Raw genomic sequence first — 8,873 nt, forward strand, 5'->3', positions numbered from 1 at the left:
AAATGCCCTCCCAACAGACTCCCAGTCACTCGCTTAGATACCCGAAAGCAGGGCACAAAAACGCAGCATGTCTTATTACGGGTGTCAGGAATTTTGACCAATCATGCATCTCTTAAGAAAACTACATTGCTTTCCTTTTCTGTCCAGGATACTGTTCAGAACTACATATATCATCTACAAAGCAGTTACGAATAGTACACCAGCGTACTTGAGGCTAAGCTTTACATATCTGCTTGCACATGTTCCTCGCACAGAATATTGACCAATGCGCTCGAATCACAACTCATCCACAAAGAGAGGCTCCACAAACAACCTTTCTCTTCTCACGCAACCACCCTCTGAAACTCACACAAGGCCTTCATTCATCAGTGGCTATTGGCCATTGGCTCCTGAGGAGGCCTGAACTTTCAAAAATGGCTGCAGCCTTTCTTCATGGAAACTTCCTCTTCAGTGATGCCTCCAGGGTCCCGCCTCACTTTTCCTGCTTGGCCAGGCATTGCTTCTTCTGAACCTACCAGAGAGCTGGCAGGCTTAGCCGCCCCCCTTCACAAGGCCTGTTCATAAGGCCAAGGATCTACCCTGTCTGGCTCTGTCCGGGCCTGGGAGGTCTGCGAGGGCCCCCCATCAATACCTCCGTGCCCCACAGACTACCTTCTTCTCATGGTGACTGACCTGGATCCATGGGTAAGCCCTCTACCCACCTTGTATTGCGGGAGTCTACCTCCCCTCCATACATCCTTTCTCATTGGTCTTGTTGCATCAGGAACAGATCTGCACCCATACTATTCCCTCAAACCTCTAATAATTTTCCCATACGCCAGCAATCTTCCTCTGCGCTACACTGACTTTTATTATTCCTCATGCCAAACTCTTACATTGTAATTTGGGCCCAACACCCATGCTGTCACTTGTAGTGTGTATTTGAATTCTACATCTTGGTGTACATCCGCTTACTTTTATCTGTTGCCTATGTACTACAATCTTCGCTCCCCTGCCTTTATGTGGAACACTATTGTGGCCATTCTGTATCCTCCTGCCGTCAATACTGCTGCCTTTTCCATGTGAGCCTCTAATACCTGTACATTTTCTGTGCTTAGTTGAAAAGTCCTAGCTAGATGTGCTCTAATACCTGTGCATTTTTAGTGCTTTGCTGAAACACTGTACCTAGCTGTGCTCTGAAACCTGTGCATTTTTAGTGCTTTTTTCAAAAGTTGTACTTAGCTGTGCTGTAAAACCTGTGCATTTCTGCTATTAAATCGTACATTGATGAGCTTTTAGACTTGGCAGTTACTGTTCTGCTGCATTCTAGTGGTCACCCAGTTTGGGTATCTAATAACCAGTTACCTTGTGCATATCCTGCTCAAAGTACCACCCATCTCTTCCTGCTGGCTGCTAGGCAACTTGTGAGTTCATTTGTGCATTGTGCAGTCCCCACTCTATCTCCCTCCTCCCAGCACCTCTTGTATGGCACTCTCTATTTCCCCCATCTATTCTAACTGCTACTCTATCACCTATCCTATCTCTCTCATGAATTTTGGAAGAAAAAAAGCTTAAAAGAGCTCTCTTGTCCTCCAAACTTGGCCTACCTATTTCTGACACCTACATTAATGCTGCTTCCATACAGACTATTACTGATATTTCCTCCCCCCAAACCCCTCTCTTGACCTATGGACTCCCCATATGGTCTCCACTCTCTCCCCTTTTTTCTATTCACCCATTAATGGTGACACTAGATGGAAATTATTATTGCATACTTCTCATCCTCTAGGTGCATCATTAATGTCTACCACAATGGCACTATCATGGCCCAATGTTCTTAACCTACTCTACTCTTTCTTGACTAGTGCCTTCCCTCTCACATTAATTTCCTTCCTTCCCCTTCTACCCTTCCTTCCTCCTCTCCTGTAACCTCTCTGCCATCTTCAACTGGTTACCATGCCCCTGTAGCCCCCTCGGAAAACCTTCAAAGGTGGAAACTAGTTTCACCAAGCCACTTTGAATGCTCGCTTTCGTGTCAAACATTCCTGAGACACCTGTCTCCTCTTTGAAGACTTTGACCTACACATCCTTGCTCTAACCGAGACGTGTTTGAATGCCATCTCTGCCACTGATCTTGACTCACTCCTTCCTGAGGGCTACAAAATCGTCTCCAAACATAGACCCAACAGGCCTGGAGGTGGAGTGGTGCTGATGTTCCCTGAGTGGGTCCCTGCTTCCATCATACCTACCCTATCCTACTCCTCTTTTGAATTCCTTGTCTGTAGGCTTGGGGTCTCACATACGCTCTCAGATTCTTCTGACACCATAAATGCCTATTGTAGAATGTGCAGTATTTGTGAACAGAATAATGTTGGGAAATCTGTAAAAGCAATGTGAGGATCACATCCACAATCGTATGGTCCCTTTGAAAATCTGCAAATTGATTTAATACACCTTCAGAAATGCAACAATTATGAATATGTCCATGTGAGAGTGGACACTTTTTCACATTGCATTGAGGCTTATCCAAGCTGTTGAGTGGACACCATAACAGTACCTGAAGTCTTGATAAAGGCTGTCATGCCACATTTTGGGATACCTGTGAGCATAAGCAGGGATAGGGTTGGACACTTTACTGGATGACTGATGAAGGAGCTGTGCACAGCATCACATATACAGCAAAGGCTACACTGTCCACATCACCCCCAATCTTCCAGGACAGTGTAGAGGTAACAAATGGTCCTAAAGAACAGATGAGCAAAATTGTGTTCAGAGAAAGTCCTAAAATGTCCAGAGGCGCTTCCGTTGGTACTTGTAGAACCAACTTGTAGAAGAACAAGACTGAGCCCCAACACGGTGTTCATTGGCCATCGCTTGCACCTCCCCTCCTCACCATCTGTCAGGAGGGCATATTCTTATATTCAGTTTACTGATGATATAAAGCTGAACTATTACAGCTATTATTATGCTTCTGCACTCACATGTATGAGATTTTTTACCCAAAGAACCTGAAGAGCCTTGCCACTCCATCCAGGCTGGGGATTTTGTTTTGATTACGGAACACCAGATGAGGACCACAGTGGTGCCCAGGTGGTGTGGACCCTATCAGGTAACACTTTAACCCATTCAGATGTGAAGATTAAGAGGTAGCTTTGTGAGTCCTTGCTTCAGATTGCCAACATAGGTACCTGACCATGCAGGGCACACTGATGATTTTTAGCTTGGATATTTTTATCTAATAACAATTTTAAATGGACTTAAATAATCAAACAATCAGGCTCAACTGGAACATTTGATTAGGGGACTGAAGAGGAATATTCACAATAATGCTCTCTCTACTTCTGAAGTCCAGAATTGACCTTGGTACAGGAGGAAAGATGTTAGGATCTTGGCGGGACCTGGCAATGTGGTGTAGGAATGTAACTAGGGTATATACTATCAAATGCAAAAGGGTCAGGTTGTTTACCCCTGCCGTGCCATGCCCAGTTGGTTATTGGATGAAGAATGTGCCAAGGCTTTGGTTGTAACTAAAGTTCCATAAACTGCAGGACCAGTCGTTGCAGCACCTGTCACTACCACTATTCTTAATGAACCAACTGTCCCAGTTTAAATAGGCTGACCTAAACCTTCATCTGTTACTGGTTTTCTCTCATATAGTGTCTTAATATCTTATATTTTGCAAAACAAAGAAGATCAAAGGAAAGGATAACTATTCAGTTTAAACATGGTAATGTAGGAAGACCACCAAGGGACGGAGGCAAAATGGAGGCCTGAACGTCATCCTTGCCCCCTCAAGTCCGAAAAATTGAGAATAATCTGTGAACGTGTGCAGTTCGTAGTTGTGATAGGGACCCCATCCATCATGAGAAGCTGCTCAAGAGGGAAATCGACCCAGTGGCTCGACCCCCACTGAGAGGACTGTGTAGCGGGGCCCAGCAGCACTCAGCCTGTGGCACTCCAATGAGGGGGAATGTTGTTTGGAGGAGAGGGCAGCAAACACTGGGATCACTCGCTGCAACAATCAGGAGAATTCCCTGAGGACATGATGGTGAACGAGGGTTGAGAACAGCATTGCCCTACACGCACAGAAGCAGGAGTCCAGTGAGATCTGAAGGCATCGCCACTGGAGGTGGCAGAAAGTGTGGCCAGGGAGCAAGGGACCTAAATGGAGTGGAAATGGAAACTGAGGCTGCATAAGCCGTGCAGTGTGGGGGTGAAGCTGTCCAGTACCAGGGAGAGCTATCACCCTGTTGGGACTGCTCATTGAGACGGTCGTCGAGGAGCAGAACGCATGACATCCCAGGTGTTTCTGGTACGTTAGGCCTCCCAGGCTGGATAGTTGAAAGCATCCTCTATTTTAGGATGGGCCTAAGAACATAGAAGCCATATGCCAGGTAGCGTCCCAATGGGAGTGAATTACTGTGGCAAGGAAGAGCACATTCTGGGTGCACAGAGGGAGCCCTATACAGACTCCTGAAGGATAAGAGGTTGTGTGTCCTGTTAGATATATTTTCTGGAGGAGATGCACCTAATCTTCTGCCATTTTGTTATTGTGGTAAAATTGTGGTATATTTCATTGTGGTAATGCATTGGTGGCTTCCCTATGTACAGTGGTAACCTTCCCCTCAGAATATACCATAACACCTGTCCTTCATCCCTGGGTTTTTCAAAACAATACCTACCGGGCTTATTACACTTATATATGACAGAATCCCTTTTTTCCTCAGCAACTTATCTACAATGCTGAGCTATGCTCTAGCAGCCAAATCACAAAACATCTTCCATTCTGAGCAATTTATTAGATAGACATACATCGCACACTTCTAAACTTACTTACTTACTATGAAAACCAAAGATTCACTTCATTTTACCACTGGTGGTAAAATAAATTACCACCTGCAGTACAATGGTGCTATTCTTTATAAATTTGCAATATCAGTGCCAGTGAGTGCATTAATGCACAGAAAACTCAACTCAATTGGTTTGAGATGTGTGATAGTTTTATATACAATATGTATAGCTATTCAGATAAAACATTTCATTCGGTGTAAAACTTATGTATGAAAGAAAACATCTAAATCAGGTTAAATTTCAGAGCTCACCCTCATCAAGAGGCTTTTTCAGTTTTATCTTACCATTGTCCTTGAAGGCGAATACAGTTGACAGCAGATGTAGCTTGAGAGAAAGAAAGAAAGAATAACAGCAAAAAAAACATTTTTTATGAACTTTCAAAGCTGTGTTCAGTTCACATTAATGAACATTATGCATGAAATAAACCTGCTGGCCCTGACTAGTTATGAAAATGCACCCATGCATCCAAACCTCACTTAAGACAAGTTGGCAGAGTTCCTGCGCTGCTAGCTCTGGAAACCCCTTCTTTCTTGGCTTGCCATCAGCAAACCCGGGCAGCCCACAAGAAGGACACGACTTCGATGCCAGAGGATCTCTGCTCCCCAGTGACTGCTATGCGTCTCCTTGACAGTCAGCCTTCCGTCTGCAGAAAGTTTCTGAACCTCTGCACTGCACGTCTGTCCCACACACCCTCTCTTTTACTTTTAAAGCCTCCTACTGCCACTCAACCACAATTCTTCCCCTTTGAATAGATTATGTCATCCCATCCATTCAGCCCAGTACTTTTCCCCTCAAAAAGATAGTTTTGCAAACATAGCTGCAACAATTGCTTCCTGTGCATTCAATGGTGCTTTTCAACTGGGAACATACCATCTTCCCAGTTTAATCCATGCTGAATTAAATCACTCAGCCAGTAGCTGCTTGCACATTTTAACTCCATTGCAGAAAGGCACCACCTTCTTCTTTTACGGATTTAACCCAAATCCAGATTTTTTTTGCAGATTTCAGTCACCTCATGACCTTTCTTCTTACACCATTGTGCTTTCTGTAAAGATAGTTTGGCTCCAGTTTTCTGTAACTGGCCAAGCACATATCTAATCTCATTGAAATGATTTTTCAGATTCTCATTTTTAATAAGCACATCACCCACATAAACTATTGCCCCCCTTTCTGCTGCATCTGGGAGCAACTTTCTCAGGAATATTCAAAATTCACTCCCACTATTGACATATCCAAAAGGTGTCCGGGACCATGCATATTGGGATTTGTCAAAAGAAAATGCAAACACATTTTGGATATCTTCAGCCAGTAGTACACACAAGTATCCAGCTGTCAGATTTAATGTGGTAAACACCATTGACCCGTGGACCTGTGCAAGACCCTGATCAACAAATGGATGCAGCCACCTTGAAACAGGTACTATCTTGTTTAACTCTTGTAGCTCTACACACAAACACCATTGGCCATTAGGTTTTAACACACCTAATATGGGAGAGTTTGATGTGCTATGAATGGGCCTAATGATCCCTCTGGATTCTACATATTTAATTATTTCAGTTAGTGATTCCAAACATGCCAGGTGCAACTGATATTGTCGCACAAATACTGGCTCCCTACCATGCCCTTCCGTTAATGTGGCAACATGCAAATCTGTCAACCCACAATCATACGCGTCTTTAGCATGAATCTCTTTACATTCCATAAATATTTTTCACAATTGGTTCTTTTCTTCTTCATTTATGCATGCATCTGCAGCCTGAATCTGCTCATCTACAATTTTAGAAAACTCTGGGAAATCCTCCAAACAGAGGAACCTATGTACTCTCCTCCAGCCAGGTGGCTGTATCTCTTTGGATAGTTGACAGATTTAAATACTTTGGAACATTGACTTCCATTTCAATATGCTGCTTTCCTGTTTTATTTTTGTTTAAATCAGATAGGATGCAATCATCTTAATGACCGCACACTATTTCACTTGATTCACAAGGATACACTGACTGAATTTTAAAGATTCCATTAGGTTGAGAATCCAAGAATTCTGGCAACTCACCCTACGCAGTCACATATCTTTCAGGGATATTCCCAACCACTGTATCACTGAAATCTGCAGTATAATAAGACTTTTGTATTGCCATTGCTATAAATAAATTCTCCTCTAAACGAATATCCTGGCACCCTTTATTGGCCACCAGAATTTGAATGGGTCCATCCCCAACCTCACCCAGTGGTGTATATTCACATTCTAGCCCTTGCTGCCTCATGGATTCATTTAGGCACACACATGCATCCAAATCCTTTAACTGTTGTCCCTTTCTGTATTTTTGTGCTATTGTAACTTGTCTAGTAAATGCGGGAATGATAATATCCTTTCTCACATGTAATTCAATCGCATATTGGGCTATTTGCGTGCAATGATAAGCTTGTCTCTTGTCCTCAAATTCAGGTGCAGCCCCCCCAATCTGAACCAAACCTTCAGATTACGGAAGTCTAACACTATACACATTCTGTGTATGATGTAATTTCCCATGTAAAATATATTCTGTGTCCCACTCACTATCAATACATTATGCTGGACACTATTAGGGCCAATTGTAAACTTTAGTATACATCTCCCTACAACCCTATTTCCTGAATCCGGATCATCCAACCCAAAAATGTGTTGGTTCTTTATTCTGAACTTTGGGATCTCCTCCCTGTTTATTATCTGCTGGAGTACATTCTCATTAATGAAAATTATTTCCTTCTCAAGTGGCTTCTATCACTTCAGAATGCCCAGTTTTATGGATAGGGATCAATGGCTGCCCACCTCCCATGTGTGTTTCAGAAGGAGTTGAAATACATTTTTCTGTGTTTATCTCTGGTGTGAAATTGGACTTGCATTCATCTTCCTTTAAATAAAAACACAAAGTGTTTTCATCTATTTCTGTTTGCCATTTTTTCTTGGGTTCCATATAAATCTCCAATGTCTGCTTCTCTTTTTCATCTCGCATGTCACCTTGACACATGATAATGACAGTGACACTAGGCACAAAGCCATTTTGAAAATACACTTCCACTGCACTTTCCAACTTAGCCCCTGCATGGGATTCTTTTATACAGTTGTTTTGTGACATCACTTTCTTCGGTCTCAATGTTTATTTTTCACTAGGGTCCACAGGACCCCATTTACCTCATCAATGACGGGCGACAACCGCTTCAAGAAATTTGTCCCTATGAGGAAATGGATTTCACTGATGGATGTGATCAATACTTCCTGTCTCATCCAATGCCTCCCTATCTTTATTTCAACATCATTGACACCTTCGATAGGTATTTCCTCACCATTGAAATTGTGCACAGGGTCCTCGTTTTGTCTCGCCTTTATATGATTTTGTGAGGATCTCCCTTCATTGATACATTTTACCAAATCTTTGGACATTATTGTGGCCTGTGCACCTGTGTCAATCATTGCAAATGCATTGCATTTTTCTTTCAGAGTGATAGGAGCATAGTACCTGTCTTTAACCACCTCTATCAGACACAAAATGTGTGAGTTTTTGCTGAGTTCAGGATTCACCTTTCTTAGCGCCTTTTCACTTCTTGCTAAACACATGGGTATGTGACATTTTATTTTCCCTCCTTTTGGCCCACTTCATTTTGGATTTCTTGGTCTATATTCCTGTGCTCAGAACTCATCTGCACTGTTGCAACTGACTGCTCCTCTGACCTGGGACTACCAGTGTTCTCGCTTTTTGATCCTTTTCTGAAGTGTCACGTGGTAGCTTGTAATTTTCTAGCTCATGACATTTATCTGTGTTTTGCATAGTGTTTGTCCTTTCGGTCTCTTGGAACATTTGTGGCTCAAAATACTCCTCAGGTGACTGACCTGCACCATACTTTTGAGCTAACGTTGTTTTCTGTCTGAAATTCCACAGAATTCTGACTATCAAGGGAGGATATTCTAACAACTAATCCTACCTCTTTATCAGGAATCTAATTTTCACAGAGACTGTTCTCTTTAAACGTGTCTCTCTGTTCTTTAGGTTTTTCTTGTTCATTGTCTC

Source organism: Ambystoma mexicanum, chromosome 3p, assembly GCF_040938575.1.
Source record: "Ambystoma mexicanum isolate Mex_15411 chromosome 3p, UKY_AmexF1_1, whole genome shotgun sequence".
NCBI lineage: Eukaryota > Metazoa > Chordata > Amphibia > Caudata > Ambystomatidae > Ambystoma > Ambystoma mexicanum.